We start from the raw sequence: 16,021 nt of genomic DNA on the forward strand, positions 1-16,021 counted from the left end.
AACCAAAATCAAGACTATACCAAAGTTCTGTCAGCTGGTGTATGGGTAGACAAATAGACATGGCGAAAAAAGAATATATAGGTTATAACTGAGCAATCCACTACAAGTCTGTCATTTTGTCATACTGTAGTGTCTTTTGTGTTACCATGAGACTGGAAGCTTTGCCACTGGTATTTCAAATATCAGCAGGGTCATCCTTGGTGGACAGGTTTCAGCAGAGCTTTCTTACTAACACAGACTAAGAAGAAGGACTTAGCAGGGTACTTCTGAAAAATTAGCTAATGAAAACCTCATGAATAGCAGAGAATATTATCCGATATAGTGACAGAAGATGAGCCTCTCAGGTCTGAAGGCATTCAAAATATGACTTGGAAAGAGCTGCCTCCTCAAAGTAGAGTTGACCTTAATGACATGTATATAATCAAGCTCTTGGGACCTTCATTTCTGATATGGCATGACTCAGAATGGGAAGAAGCAGCTGCAAACATCCATTAATAATCAGAACATAGTATGTACGAAGTACAAATCTAGGAAAATTGGAAGTTGTCAAAGATGAAATGGAACACATAAAGAATGATATCCTAGGCATTAGTGAGCTGAGATGGACCAGCACTGGCCATTTTGAATGAGACAATCATATCTACTATGCTGGGAATGACAAATTCAAGAGGAATGACATTGCATTCATCACCAAAAAGAACATTTCAAGATCTATCCTGAAGTACAACACTGTCAGTGACAGGATAATATCCATACACCTACATGGAAGACCAGTTAACATGACTATTATTCAAGTACTAAGACCAAAGATGAGAAAATTGAAGATTTTTACCAACTTCTGTAGTCTGAAGTTGATCAAACATGCAATCAAGATGAATTGATAATTATTGATGATTGGCATGGGAAAGCTGGAAACAAAGAAGAAGGATCAGTAGTTGGAAAATATGGCCTTGATGACAGACACAACGCCAGAGATTGGACGACAGAATTTTGCAAGACCAATGATATATTCATTGCAAATACCTTTTTTGAACAACATAAACGGCTACCATACACATGGATCTCACCGGGTAGAAAACACAAGAATCAGATTGACTACATTTGTGGAAAGAGGTGATGGAAAAAGCTCAATACCATCAGTAAGAACAAAGCTAGGGGGAGGCAATGGAACAGACCATCAATTGCTCCTATGCAAGTTCAAGTTGAAGTGAAGAAAATTAAGACAAGTCCCTGAGAGCCAAAATACCACTGGGAGTATATCCAATCTGAATTTGGAAACCACCTCAAGAAAAGATTCGAAGGATTAAACAATAATGACTAAATATCAGATGAGTTGTGAGAAGACATCAAAGACATCATACATGAAGAAAAGAAGAGATGATTAAAAAGACAGGAAAGAAAGAAAAGACCAAAGTAGATGTCAGAAGAGACTTTGAATCTTGCTATTAAATGTAGAGTAGCTAAAGCAAATGGAAGAAACAATGGCGCAAAAGAACTGAACAGAAGGCTTCAAAGGGCAGCTGGAGAAGACAAAGTAAACTATTATAATGAAATACGCAAAGACCTGTAGTTGGTAAACCAAAAGGGAAGAACAGGCTTGGCATTTCTCAAGCTAAAAGAACGGAAGAAAAATTCAAGCCTAGTGTTGCAATTTTGAAGGATTCTATGAGCAAAATATTGAATGATGCAGGAAGCGTTAAAAAAAAAAAAAAAAAAATGGAAGGAATACACAGAATCGCTGTACCAAAAAGAATTGGTCGACATTTAGCCATTTCAGGAGTTAGGATATGATCTAGAACCAATGGTACTGAAGGAAGAAGTCCAAGCTGCACTGCAGGCATTGGTGAAAAACAAGGCTCCAGGAACTGACGGAATACTAATTGAGATGTTTCAACAAATGGATGCAATGCTGGAGGTACTCACTCATCTATGCCAAGAAATTTGGAGGACAACTACCTGGCTAACTGACTCGAAGAGATCCATGTTTGTGCCCTTCCAAAGAAAGATGATCCAACAGAATGTGGAAATTATCAAACAATATAGTTAATATCACACACAAATAAAATTTTGCTGAAGATCATTCAAAAGCAATTGCAGCCGTACGTGGACAGGGAACTGTCAGAAATTCAAGCCCGATTCAGAAAAGGATGTGAAACAAGGGATATCATTGCTGATATTAGATGGATCCTGGCCAAAGGCAGAGAACACCAGAAGGGTGTTCACCTGTGTTTTACAGACCACGCTAATGCATTCAATTTGTGGAACATAACAAATCATGGATGATATTGTAAAGAATGGGAATTCCAAAACACTTAATGTGCTCGCGGGGAACCTGTACATAGACCAAGAGGCAGTTGTTTGAACAGAGCAAGGGGATACTACATGGTTTAAAATTAAGAAACGTGTGTGTCAGGGTTGTATCCTTTCACCATACTTGTTCAATTTGCAGGCTGAGCAAATAATTTGAGAAGCTAGACCATATAAAGAAGAACACGGCATCAGATTGGTGGAAGATTCATTAACAACCCGTGATATGCAGATGGCACAGCCTTGCTTGCTGAAAGTAAAGAGGACTTGAAGCACTTACTGGGAAAGATCAAAGATTACAGCCTTCGGTATGGATTAAGGAAGACTGAAGAAGAATGGATGTCTTTGAATTATGGTGTAGGCAAAGAATATTTGAGTATACCACGGATGCTTGCTGAAAGTAAAGAGGACTTGAAGCACTTACTGGGAAAGATCAAAGATTACAGCCTTCGGTATGGATTAAGGAAGACTGAAGAAGAATGGATGTCTTTGAATTATGGTGTAGGCAAAGAATATTTGAGTATACCACGGACCCCCAGAAGAATGCACAAGTCTGTCTTCACTGACATACAGTCAGAGTGCTCCTTGGAAGTGGGGATGGCAAGTCTTTGCCTCAGGCACTTTAGACGTGTTTTCAGGAGGGAAAAGTCCCTGGAGAAGGACATCATGCTTGGTAAGGTAGAGGGTCAGCAAAAAAGAGATAGACCATCAAAGAGACAGATTGACACAATGGCTGCAAGGATGGCCTACCATTGATTGCGAGGATGGTGCAGGAGTGGGCAGTGTTTTGTTCTGATGTGCATAGGGTCTCTATGAGTCAGAACTGACTTGATGGCACCTAACAACAGCAGCAACATAACTAAACAATACAGAATTTAGCATGTGGCAGAGGTAAAAAAAAAATTCAAGAATCAGTTTTTAGAGAAATGCATACACAGATGTTAACACAAATGCATCAAATACATTTTTCCTACCTCAATCCACACATGAAATAATATACCAGATGGGCTAAAGACCTAAACGTGAAAAAAAAAAAAGAAGTTTTTAAATTTTTAGGAAAGAGGGAGGAAAAAAGGCACAGGACAATATCTTCATGAGATTTTCAAGAAAAAATTTAACAAGATTCAGAAAGCACATTGCATAAAAATGATTAATACATTTAATATGATAGCAATTAAATGCATTTTATACAATGGTAGAAGACAAGCAGCAGAGACTAGTTGAAGGTTTTTATAGTGCATATAGTCAACAAAATATCCATTCATTCGGTCAACCCGCATATCATATTAGGTACCTAGTATTTGCCAGACATTGAATATCAAGCACAGACTGAAGCAGACAAAGTCACAGTCCTCATGGAGTTTGCAGGCTAATGGCGGAAAGAGGGATAATGAATAGATACAAAATTAACATAGATATATCAGCAGAATGGAAACCCTGGTGGCATAGTGGTTAAGAGCTATGGCTGTTAAGCAAAAGGTTGGCAGTTCAAATCCACCAGATGCTCCTTGGAAACTCTATGGGGCGGTTCTACTCTGTCCTATAGGGTCACCAAGAGTCGGAATCGATGCAATAGCGGAGGGTATATCAGCAGAAAAATCTAAAGAAAGAGAGGGAGGCAGGCGTGAAATACATGAAGGAAGAGCACTCCAGGCAGAAAAAAAAAGCAAATAGGAATACTCTGAGATAGGGAAATAGGAATACCCTGAGATAGGGAAATGGGAATACCCTGAGATAGGGATGTGCTTAGGGTGTTTGAAAAGCATCAAAGATGCTAGTGTGCCTGAAATCCATGGGCAAAGGGGAGGGTTAGGATATGAGATCAGAGAAGTCCAGATCATACACATAAATGGCCTTTCACTTTTACTCTAAGATAGAAAGCTATTGGGGAGTTTTGAGCAGCAGAATTACTTAAATGATTAACATTTTATCAGGATCACTCTCGCTGCTGGTTTAAGATACCACTGGGGATGCTGGGACCCAGGCAGAGCAGAAAGAGCACTTGGAAGGCTATTTGCAATAATTCAGGATTGATGGTGGCCCATATCTGGATGATAGAAGTGAGAGTAGTGAGGAATCTTCATATTTTGAATGTAAAACCAACTGAATTAAAGTTACGAGAAAGAGAAATTGTTCTACTCTGAGTAACTGGAAGGATGACATTGGCTTGAATAACTGGAAGAATAAAATGGAGAACACTTTCCACCGTGGCAGGTTTATCATTTATCATTGTACAGGTCAAGATTGACACGCCATCAAGGTGTTCAAATGGGGATGTCCAGTAGACACTGGTCATGTGAACATGGCATTCAGGGGTTAGGAGTGTCTGGACTTTTAAATTTTTAGTTAACATCTTAGATGTAAAGAGTTTTGAAAACTGAGATGCTGGATGAGGCTGCTAAGTAAATGAGAGTACACAGAGCAGAGATCTAAAAATGCGAATTAAATGTCAAAGAATACCAGAAGCAGCAGCCAGCGATAGGAGACCAAGAAAAAGGGTGGCAATTTTGAATGGTAAGTGAAGGAAGAGTTTCGGGAAAGAGGTTCAAATATGGCTCTTAAATGTTTCAACAAAGTTACTGATTGGGTATTGACGATTAAATTTGGCAATGTAGAGGTCATTGGTTACATTAGCTTTTGTCATTGAGACATTTTCAAGAGAGAATAAAAAGCATTTGGAGACAATAAACATAAGCAACTCTTGAAGAGTTGTGGGGAAGTGGGAGCATGAGAAGTTTTTTGGCTTATTTGTTTTTGTAAGATGAAGACATTTTAAGTGTTGATCCTGTTATAGCAATGATTTGCTTAAGCGGGAAAATAATGAAATAATAGTGGGCCTACTGTTGAATGACTTCAGTAGCTGTGAGTGAGTGAACATAATAAAAAGTGATAGCTATGCCTTAGACAGAATTACAGGAGAGAAGGCAAAGAACATGGAATCGGGTAAAGGTAAGTTGGTAGACGATTTGAAAGTTCTTTTCTGTTAGTAACAAATGAGAAGACCAATCACTAAAAGGAAGACAAGGGACCTGCGACATATTGGATCTAGCCTAGAAATATGTAGAATTCTGAGGGAGGCAACCAGGAAAACAAACAGATTAAGTAGAACATAAGTTATGACTGAGTTGGAAAAAAAAAAATGATGATATGATAAAGACAAACAGTGAAAATCAAAGAAAGGCCATTAGAACCTCCAGGGAAAACAAAAGTGAATATACAAAAAGGCTTGGGTCATATAATAAATGAGACATTGTAAAAAACATATTTTATTTATTTTTGCTGGCCATACACGGAACCAAACATGCATCCATTCAAAATTTCCAGGTGAAGAGTTCAATAACATTGGTTACATGCTTCACATTGTGTCACCAATTCTTTTATTATTATGCTTTAAGGGAAAACTTACAAATCAAGTCAGTCTCTCATACAAAACTTATACACAGCTTACTGTGTAACCCTAGCTGCTCTCCCCCTAATGTGACAGCACACTCCTCCTCTCCACCCTGTATTCCCTGTGTCCATTCAACCAGATCCTGTCCGCCTCTGCTTTCTCGTCTTGCCTCGAGGCAGGAGTTGCCCACATAGTCTCGTGGGTCTACTTGAGCCAAGAAAATCACTCCTCATAGGTATGATTTTCTGTCTTATAGTCCAGTCCAGAAACCCTGGTGGTGTAATGGTTAAGTCCTACAGCTGCTAACCAAAGGGTTGGCAGTTCGAATCTGCCAGGTGCTCCTTGGAAACTCTATGGGGCAGTTCTACTCTGTCCTAAAGGGTCGCTATGAGTCGGAACCAACTCGACGGCACTGAGTTTGGTTTTTTTGGGGGGGTTATAGTCCAGTCCCATCCCTGTTTGAACAGTTGGCTTCAGGAATGGACCCAATCTTGGGCTAACAAAGGATCCAGGGACCATAGCCTCTGGGGTCCCTCCAGTCTCTGTAGGTCATTAAGTTTGGTCTTTTTAGAAGAATTCGAGGTCTGCATCCCACTGTTGTCCAGCTCCATAAGAGATTCTCTGTTGTGTTCCCTGTCAGGGCAGTCATCGGTGGTAGTTGGACATGATCTAGTTCTTCTGGTCTCAGGCTGATGGTGTCTCTGGGTTATGTGATTCTTTCTGTCTCTTGGGCTTATATTTACCTTTTGCCTTTGGTATTCTTCATTGTCCTTTGCTCCAGGTGGGTTGAGACCAATTGATGCATCTTAGATGGCCAATTGCTAGCATTTAAGACCCCAGATGCCACTCACCAAAGTGGGATGCAGAATGTTTTCTCAAAAGATTTTATAATGCCAATTGACCTAGATGTCCCCTGAAACCATGGCCCCCAGACCCCTGTCTCTGCTACTCTGGCCTTGGAAGCATTTCACTGTGTTCAGAAACCTTCTTTGCTTTTGTTTAGTCCAGTCATGCCGACCTCCCGTGTATGATGTGTTGTTTTCCCTTTACCTAAAATAGTTCTTGTCTACTATCTAATTAGTGATTACCTCTCTCCCATCCTCCCCACCCTTGTAACCATCAAACAATATTTTCTTCTGCACTTAAACTTTTTCTTGAGTTCTTATAATAGTAAAAAAAGTAGACTCATACAATATTTGTCCTTTTGAGAATGACTAATTTCCCTCAGCATAATGCCTTCCAGATTCTGCCATGTTATGAAATGTTTCATGGATTCATCTTGTTCTTTATCATTGCCTAGTATTTCATTGCATGAATATACCATAATTTTTTATCCAATCATTCATTGATGGGCACCTTGTTTGCTTCCATTTTTTTGCTATTGTAAAAACTGCTGCAATGAACTTGTATAAAGGCTCTTATTTCTCTCGGATATATTCCAAGGAGTGGGATTGCTGGATCATATGGTAGTTCTATTTCCAGCTTTTTAAGGAAGTGCCAAATCGATTTCCAAAGTGTTTGTACCATTTTACATTCCCACCAGCAGTGTATACGTATACTAGTCTCTCCACAACCTCTCCAACATCTATTATTTTGTATTTTTTAGATTTATGCCAGCCTCGTTGGGGTGAGATGGTATCTCATTGTAGTTTTGATCTGCATTTCTCTAATGACTAATGATTGTGAACATTTCCTTATGTATCTGTTAGCCACCAGAATGCCTTCTTTGGTGAACTGTCTGTTCATATCCTTTGCCCATTTTTCATTTGGGTTATTTGTCTTTCCATAGTTGAGTTTTTGCAGTATCATGCAGATTTTAGAGATCAGACGCTGATCAGATTCGTCATAGCCAAAAACCTTTTCCCAGCCTGTAGGCAGTCTTTTTACTCTTTCAATGGAGTCTTTGGATGAGCATTAAGTGTTTGATTTTTAGAACCTCCCAGTTGTCTAGTTTCTCTTCTAATGTTTGTGCATTCTTAGTTATGTTTTGTATACTGTTTATGCCATTTTTTAGGAGTGTTAGCATTGTGCCAATTTTTTCTTTCATGATTTTTATCATTTTAGATTTTATATTTAGATCTTTGATCCATTTTGAAATAATTTTTGTGCATGATGTGAGGCAGGGGTCTTGTTTCATTTTTTTGCAGATGGTTATCCAGTTATGCCAGCACCATTTGTTAAAGAGACATCTTTTCCTCATTTAACATACTTTGGGTCTTTGTCAAATATCAGCTGCTCATATGTGGATAGATTTATGTCTAGATTCTCAATTCTGTTCCATTGATCTATGTATCTTTTATTATACCAGTACCAGGCTATTTTGACTACTGTGGCAGTATAATAGATTCTAAAATCAGGTACTCTGAGTCCTCCAGCTTTGTTCTTCATTTTCAGTAATGCTTTACTTATCTGGGGCCTCTTTCCCTTCCATATGAAGTTGGAGAATTGTTTCTCCATCTTCTTAAAAAATATCATTGGAATTTGGATCATGATTGCATTGTATATATAGATCAGTTTTGGTAGAATAGACATTTTTACAATGTTAAGTCTTCCTATCCATGAGCAAGGCATGTCTTTCCACTTATGTAGTTCTTTCTGGTTTCTTGCAGTAGTGTCTTGTAGTTTTCTTTGTATAAGTCTTTTAAGTCTCTGGTTAGACTTATTCCTAAGTATTTTATCTTCTTGGGGGATATTGTAAATGGCATTGATTTGGTGATTTCCTCTTTGAAGTTCTCTTTATTGGTGTAGAGGAATCCAACTGATTTTTGCATGTTTACTTTGCATCCTGGCAGTGCTGAACTCTTCCATTAGTTTCAATAGTTTTCTTGTGGATTCCTTAGGGTTTTCTGTGTATAAGGTCATACATTTGCAAATAGAGAACTTTTACTTCTTCCTTGCCCCTTATTTCTTTATCTACCCTAATTGCTCTGGCTAGGACCTCCAGCACAATGTTGAATAAGAGAAGTGATAAAGGGCATTCTTTTCTGGTTGCTGATCTCAAGGGGAATGTTTTCAGACTCTCTCCATTTAGGATAATGTTGACCTTTGGCTTTGTATAAATGCTCTTTATTATAAATCAGGAATTTCTCTTTTATTTCTATGTTGCTGAGAGTTTTTACCATGAATGTGTGCTGGACTTTGTCAAATGCCTTTTCAGCATCAATTGATAAGATCATGTGGCTCTTCTATTTTGTTTTATTTATATGATGGATTACATTAATTGTTTTTCTAATGTTGAACCATCCCTCCATACCTGGTATGAATCCCACTTGGCCATGTTTAATTTTTTTGGATATGCTGTTGAATTCTATTGACTAGAATTTTGTTGAGGATTTTTGCATCTAAGTTCATGAGGGATGTAGATCTGTAGTTTTACTTTTTATATGGTGTCTCTACCTGGTTTTGGTATCAGGGATATGCTGGCTTGATAGGATGAGTTTGGGAGTATTTCGTCCTTTTCTGTGCTCTAAAATACCTTTAGTAATGGTGTTAACTGTTCTCTGAATATTTGGTAGAATTCTCCAGTGAGGTTGTCAGGGCCAGGGCTTTTTGTTGTTGTTGGGAGTTTTTAATTGCCTTTTAAATCTGTTTTTGTTATGGGTTTATTTGGTTGTTCTACTTCTGTTTGTGTTAGTTTAGGTAGGTAGTGTATTTCTAGAAATTTGTCCATTTCTTCCAGGTTTTCGCATTTGTTACAGTACAATTTTTTACAGTATTCTGTTATAATTCTTTTAACTTCAGTTGGGTCTGTTCTGATATCACCCATCTCTTTTCCTATTTTGTTTATTTGCTTCCTCTTCTGTTTTTCTTTTGTCAGTTTGGCCACAGGTTTACTGATTTTGTTGAGCTTTTCAAAGAAGCAGCTTTTGGTCTTGTTAACTCTTTCAATTGCTTTTCTGTTCTTTATTTCATTTAACTCTGCTCTAATTTTTAATTTTTGCTTTCTTCTGTTGCCCAAGGTGTGCTTTTGTTGCTCTCTTTCTATTTGTTCTTGTTGTAGAATTCTTTAATTTTGGCCTTTTCTTTTTGGATGTGTGCCTTTATTGCTATAAATTGACCTCTGAACACTGCTTTAGCTGTGTCCCAAAGGTTCTGATAGGAAGCGTTTTCATTTTTGTTGGATTCTATGAATGTTTTTGTTCCATCCTTAATTACTTCTATAACCCAGTGGTTTTTGATCAAGGTGTTCTTCAGTTTCCATCTGTTTGACTTCTTTTCCCTGTTTCTTCGTTATTGCTTTCTGCTTTTACGGCCTTATAGACAGAGAAGATGCTTTGTAATATCTTGATATTTTTTATTTTGTTTAGGCTTGCTTTATGACCTAATATGTGGTCTGTTACGGAGAATGTTCCATGTGCATTGGAAAAGAAAGGATACTTGGTTGCTGTTCGGTAGAATGTTCTGTATATGTCTATGAGGTCAGGTTGGTTAATTACAGCATTTAGGTCTTCTGTGTCTTTATTAAGCTTTTTTCTGGATGTTCTGTCTTTCACCAAAAGTGGTGTGTTGAAGTCTTCTACTATTATTGTGGAGCAGTCTACCTCACTTTTCAGTGCTGTTAGAGTCTGTTTTATGTATCTTGAAGCACTGTTGGGTGTGTAAATATTTATTATGGTTATATCCTCCTGGTATAATATTAACCCTTTAATCATTATATAGTCTTCTTCCTTATCCATTGTGTTGGATTTAACTTTAAAGCCTATTTTGTCAGAAATTAACATTTCCATTCCTGCTCATTTTGATTGCTGTTTGCTTGATATATTTTTTTCCATCCTTTGAGTTTTTGTTTGTGTCTTTAAGTCTAAGGCATGTCCCTTGTAGGCAGCATATAGATAGATCATGTTTGTTTGTTTTTACATTTTGCCACTCTCTGTCTCTTTATTGATGCCTTTAGTCCATTTACATTCAGTGTAATTATGAATAGGTATGAGTTTAGTGCAGTCATTTTGATGTCTTTTTGTGTGTGTTTGTGTTGACAGTTTCTTTCTTCCACTTACTCTTTTGTGCTGAAATTTTTCTTTATATATTGTCTTTTCCTCTTTTTCTTTGTAGTTGGTTTTGTTTTTGCTGAGTCTTTATGTTTTTCTTGTGTTTTATTTTGATGTGTAAGATTTTTAGTCTTCTTTGTGGTTATGTTAATCTTTACCCCTTATTCTTCTAAGTTTAAACCAAATTTTATCTCTTTATGTCACCTTGACTTCCTCTTCGTATGAAAGATTTATGACTACTTTTTTTAGTCCCTTTTTACTGACTTAATGTTGTCATCTTTTACATAACAATGTTGTTGTTTTCCTGTTTTGAGCATTTTTTATCTTGATTTATTTTTGTAATTTCCCTATCTGGGTTGATATCTGGTTACTGTGTCCTGTGTTCTAGTTTTGGGTTGTTATCTAATGTTATTGACTATCTAACCAGAGGACTCCTTTTCGTATTTCTTGCAGTTTTCATTTGGTTTTTGTAAATTCCCTAAACTTCTGTTTATCTCAAAATGTCCTAATTTTGTCTTCATATTTTAGAGACAGTTTTGCTGGATATACGATTCTTGGCTGGCAATTGTTTTCCTCCAAGGTTTTATATATGTCATCCCATTGCTTTCTAGCTCACGTGGTTTCTGCTGAGTAGTCCAAGCTTATTCTTGTTGACTCTCCTTCGTAGGTGACTTTTTGTTTACCCCTAGCCACTCTTAAAATTCTCTGTTTGTCTTTGGTTTGTCAAGTTTGATTATAACATGTCTTGGTAACTTTCATTTGGGATCTACTTTGTGTGAGGTTCAATGAGCATCTTGGATAGATATTGTCTCCTCTTTCACGACATCAGGAACATTTTCTGCCAATGAATCTTCAATAGTTCTCTCTGTATTCTCTGATATCCCTTCTTGCTCTGGTATTCCAATCACTTGTAAGCTATTTCTCTTGATAGATTTCCTAATGATTCTTAGAGTTTCTCCATTTTTTAAATTTATTCACCAGAATTTACTTTGAACATATTGGTGCCAATTTTTTATGTCAATCTCACTAATTTTAAGTTCCAGTTCCTCAATTCTGCTCCTCTGACTTTCTATTGAGTTGTGTAATTCTGAAATTTTATTGTTAATTTCTGAATTTGTGTTTGCTGTCTCTATATGGATTCTTGCAGCCTATTAAATTTGTCCTTATGCTCTTGCATAACCTTTTTATTTTCCTCAGTTGCTTTATCTGTGTGTTCCTTGGCTTGTTCTGCTTTTTGCCTCATTTCCTTCCTGATCTCTTGAATAGTTCTGAATACTAATCTTTTGTATTCTACCTCTGGTAATTCCAGGAATATATCTTTGTCCAGAAGATTCCTTGAATCTTTGTTTTGGCAGCTTTTTGAAGCAACCATGATCTGCTTATTTGATTTGATATTGACTGTTGTCTTTGAGCCATGTATAAGTTAATGTATTGCTTTATTTTATGTTTGCCTCCTGTGTCCTAGCTTATTGCTTTGTTTTGTTTTGATATGCCCAAATAGGCTGTTTGAGTGAGTTAGATGATTATTTTCACCTTTTATACTCTAACTTCCTGTCACCAGAGGCTAGAGTAGTTACCACGTATATGACCCCAGGAGTCCATTCACTTTTCTTGTATGGATTCAGGTTAGGTGTCCAAGTAGTTGGTCTCCAAGTTTGTGGTGCAAGCTCTCACTTACAGTCTTAGAGGAACAGGGGTGATTGGTGTAGGCACAGGTATCTGGCTGCAGCTGGGGGGGGTCACACTCTGAGCTAGGCAGGTGGCTGACAACCATTTCCTGAGTGTCTGCGAGGAAAGCGTGTCCCAGTTCCCTAGATCGCACAGGTGGGTGGGCTCTGCAGCCAGACAATGGGCACCCAATGTTTTTGGCTATAAGGACTGGGAGCAACAATTTATTCTTGCACCCATGTCGTCGGTGGTAGGTGGCATGGGTGGAGCCACCAGTCCTCAGGCCCCTGATGTGGGTAGGTGAGGACCCTGCTTAATAGGTAGAGCAGTATCAAATGTCAAAAACCCACTTGTCCACCACACAGCTGAAACAGTTGAAATTAGACCTCAGGTACATACACCTTTGCACTGTGCCAACAAGGGCCTAAGCTGCTGAAATGGGTCCACACAGGTCCATGCAGGGGTAAAAGGCATTCAAAGTTCATGGACCACTTGTGCTTGTGCCCAGGTAAAGTAGCCACGTCTGCTCTGCATTCCCAGCTTAGGAGAGCCAGAAGATTATTTTTTTCCCTATTTCTTAATTTGTTCCTTTTCCAAGGCCAGGAGGATGGCTCAGGACACACAGCAGGACCTATCTCAGGGCCAGGGAGAGTGACTGCCTCTGAAGTTGGCTTGGGGGCTGGGGCAGAGGGAAGAGGGATCAGATAAATGGGTGAGAGTTCTTTTCAAAGGGCTGGTCTTTGTTTCACACAGTAAATTAGAGGCAAGGATGTACCCTCTGCCAAGAGTGCTGTTCTCTGAATCCAGAGGTGTGAGTACACTACGTGCTTTTTGCTCTCTCTTGCTGAAGAAACTATGTCCCAAATGCTACCACTAGTCACGCCAGGGAATTGGTGCTGTGGGGTGCCAGTTCTTGCTGAGTCAGATCTGGCAACTCCATACAGCTTCTGAACCGTCTCTCTCTCCTCTTGCTGCTCAGTCCGATTTCCTAACCTCGCCTTTGGTGTTCAGGGCTCCTAGCTTGTCAGGTATATAATCCACTCACTTCTTTTTTTTTGGATCTTTGTTGTAAGAGGGACCACCAAAAGGGTCTGATTACTCGGCCTTCTTGGCCCTGTCTCTGTGTCACCATTTTATCTCTACCCATGTTGTTTCATCACCATTAATTTAGGCTCTCTTCCCTTTAAAATTCTCATCTGTGCTTTAGATTAACTGTTTTCAGTTTACACTCATATAGATAATTCTTTATAAGAGTACTATGTTTGAGGCAAAAATTCTTTATTAATTGGGCTAAACTACTGCTTAATGATGGCTTCACGGGATAGTTTCAGATCAGGGTTTAAAGATTATTTTTGGGCATTAGGTTCAGGGGTTTCCCTGGTCTCAATGGATCTAGTAAGTCTGGTTTCCACAAAAGTTTGAAATTTTGTTTGATAATTTTCCTCCTTTTGATCAGAGTCCTTGATAAAAATGTTCATTAAAGGAAGCCAGGTACCATCTATTTCTTCTGGTCTCACTGTGGTGGTGGTAATAGCTTATGGAGTCCCATGCATCTGTCAGTTTGTCTTACTCTGGTGGCTTGTGTGTTGCTGTGATGCTAGGAGCTGTGCCACCAGTATGCAAATACCAGCAGGGTCACCCATGGAAGACAGGTTTCAGGTGAGCTTCCAGACTAAGACAGACTAGGAAGAAGGACCTGGAAGTCTACTTTTGAAAAGAATTGGCCAGTGAAAACCTTATGAATAGCAGCAGAACTTTGCCTGATATGGTGCTGGAAGATGAGCCCTTCAGGTTGGAAGGCACTCAAAATATGATTGGGGAAGAACCACTTCCTGAATGTATAGTTGACCTTAATGACATGGATAGAGTCAAGCTTTCTGGACCTTCATTCGCTGATGTGCCATGACTCAAAATGAGAAGAAACCGCTACAAATAAAAAAAAATTTTTTTTTCTATTAATAATTGAAACATGGCATGTACTAACTATGACTCTAAGAAAATTGAGTAGTTAACGAAAATAAATAAATACATAAATCTCATAGATAAACAATACCTAGAACTGGCAGATAAGTGGTAGAGAGACAAAAAAGAGATGACTTATCTGGGCTTTTTGAAAGAGTGATAAGAGTTTCACTGTTTGGCAGTTCTCAGAGAGCCTCTTGCCCTTCTTAAGCCCTCCAAATTCACACTTCATGGTTTGGCTGGGCATCAGGGATGTGAGGCCTCCCTGCCATTCAAAGGCTGTGAGCAGCACAGAGACTAATTTCATTTATTGTAAGAGAAAAGTAAAGAAAAAGCCTGGAAAAGAGAACATAGAGATGTGTGTGTGTGTGTTTTCATTATGGTAACTGTTACACCAGAGAGAAAAGAAAAGAGTTGCTTCTTGTTTTCCAAAGGAAAGAAGCTACATATTAGAATAGGCAAAGGACAGAGTCTATCTTGGCAGAGAATGAGGGAGTTTGGGAAGCTGCAGTCTCCCATTTAAGAAGTATCAACACTCTGTCCCACCAAGGAAAAAAAGAAGACTGTGCAAGTCTACTTTCGTTTTCATTGCCTTTCCTGCCCAGAGAGTAGAAGTAGCCATGGCTGATGAGTGACTCAGGTTTTTCTGTTGCTTGTGGCTATGTTTGGGGGAGGTTTACAGCTCTGGAGAAAGAAGAAATAGGCATGAAGAAGAGACTCACCAGACACAACTGTTTTACTCTGGGGATGGAGGGAAATAGGGGGCAAAATGGGATAGCAATTACTGAGCTAAGAAAGTATTTCAGGTAATATATCTTCTGGAAAGAAAGGAAAATACAAAAAGTCTGGACCTAAATTTTAAAATGTTTTCTGTGATTTCAGGCTTTCTTTTTGACTCACCTTGAGCTGAAATTCTCATCCATTTTATAATGGCTCTAAAATGTTCAAACTAATCTGGCAGAGACTTGCCCGTGAGAGGTCATGCAGTTGAACAGAGTAACTTTCATTTCCTCCATATTTCTGCTCTCTCCATGACCTTTCCTTTCTAGCAGAGAGCAAACCATCTGTACCATGTGTTCTCAATCTCTACATGCAGAGCCACCTGGATAATGAAAACAGAAATCTATTATTTTACAGGCATGATATATTTATGTTCTACTGCTGCAAACATTGAATATAATGTGTTTTCCAAATTAGTTACTGATAAAAGTGTCAGAAAGTAAAGGGGTTATGGACGATACAAAGACGGAACTGAGTCAGCTATCACAAAGCTCCTTACTGAAGTTACTTCACTTCTCTGAACTTTGGTTTTCCCATCTGTGAAAAAGGGGAGGATTGAAAAAGATCAGTGTCACTCTAAGTGTGGTCCTCGGACCAGCAGTTGTGGCATCATCTATGAGATTATTAGAAATGGAAATTCATGGATGACACCCTGAGCTATCAAAGCAGAATTTCTGGGAATGGGGTGCAGGACCCTCTGTTTTTACAAGCTTTTGAGATGATTCTTCTGCACATTAAAATTTGATAACCAATGGACTAGGATCAAATATCTAAGGTGCTGTCCATGTCTACTATTACATTATTTTCACAGCTAAGAAATCATCAAAAGAGGATCCCGTGAAAAGGTGAAGTTAATTGCCAAGAATACATTTTATGGCCTTAAGAAGAATGTGTTAAATGGAGAAGAATTATAGAGACTGGGGGA

At 38.5% G+C, this 16,021-nt stretch overlaps 1 protein-coding gene across 1 annotated transcript in view; it reads left to right on the forward strand.

Moving 5' to 3' along the window:
- Window positions 1-15,993, forward strand: part of LOC126078750 (caspase-13-like) — a 50,429-nt gene extending 34,436 nt beyond the window's left edge. Inside the window, exon 9 of the mRNA XM_049889497.1 lies at window positions 15,908-15,993. The gene's annotated coding sequence lies outside the window, so the exon portion shown is untranslated. The remainder of the gene's footprint in view (window positions 1-15,907) is intronic.
- Window positions 15,994-16,021: the final 28 nt, after the last annotated feature.

This window comes from Elephas maximus, chromosome 7 (genome assembly GCF_024166365.1).
Source record: "Elephas maximus indicus isolate mEleMax1 chromosome 7, mEleMax1 primary haplotype, whole genome shotgun sequence".
Taxonomy (NCBI): domain Eukaryota; kingdom Metazoa; phylum Chordata; class Mammalia; order Proboscidea; family Elephantidae; genus Elephas; species Elephas maximus.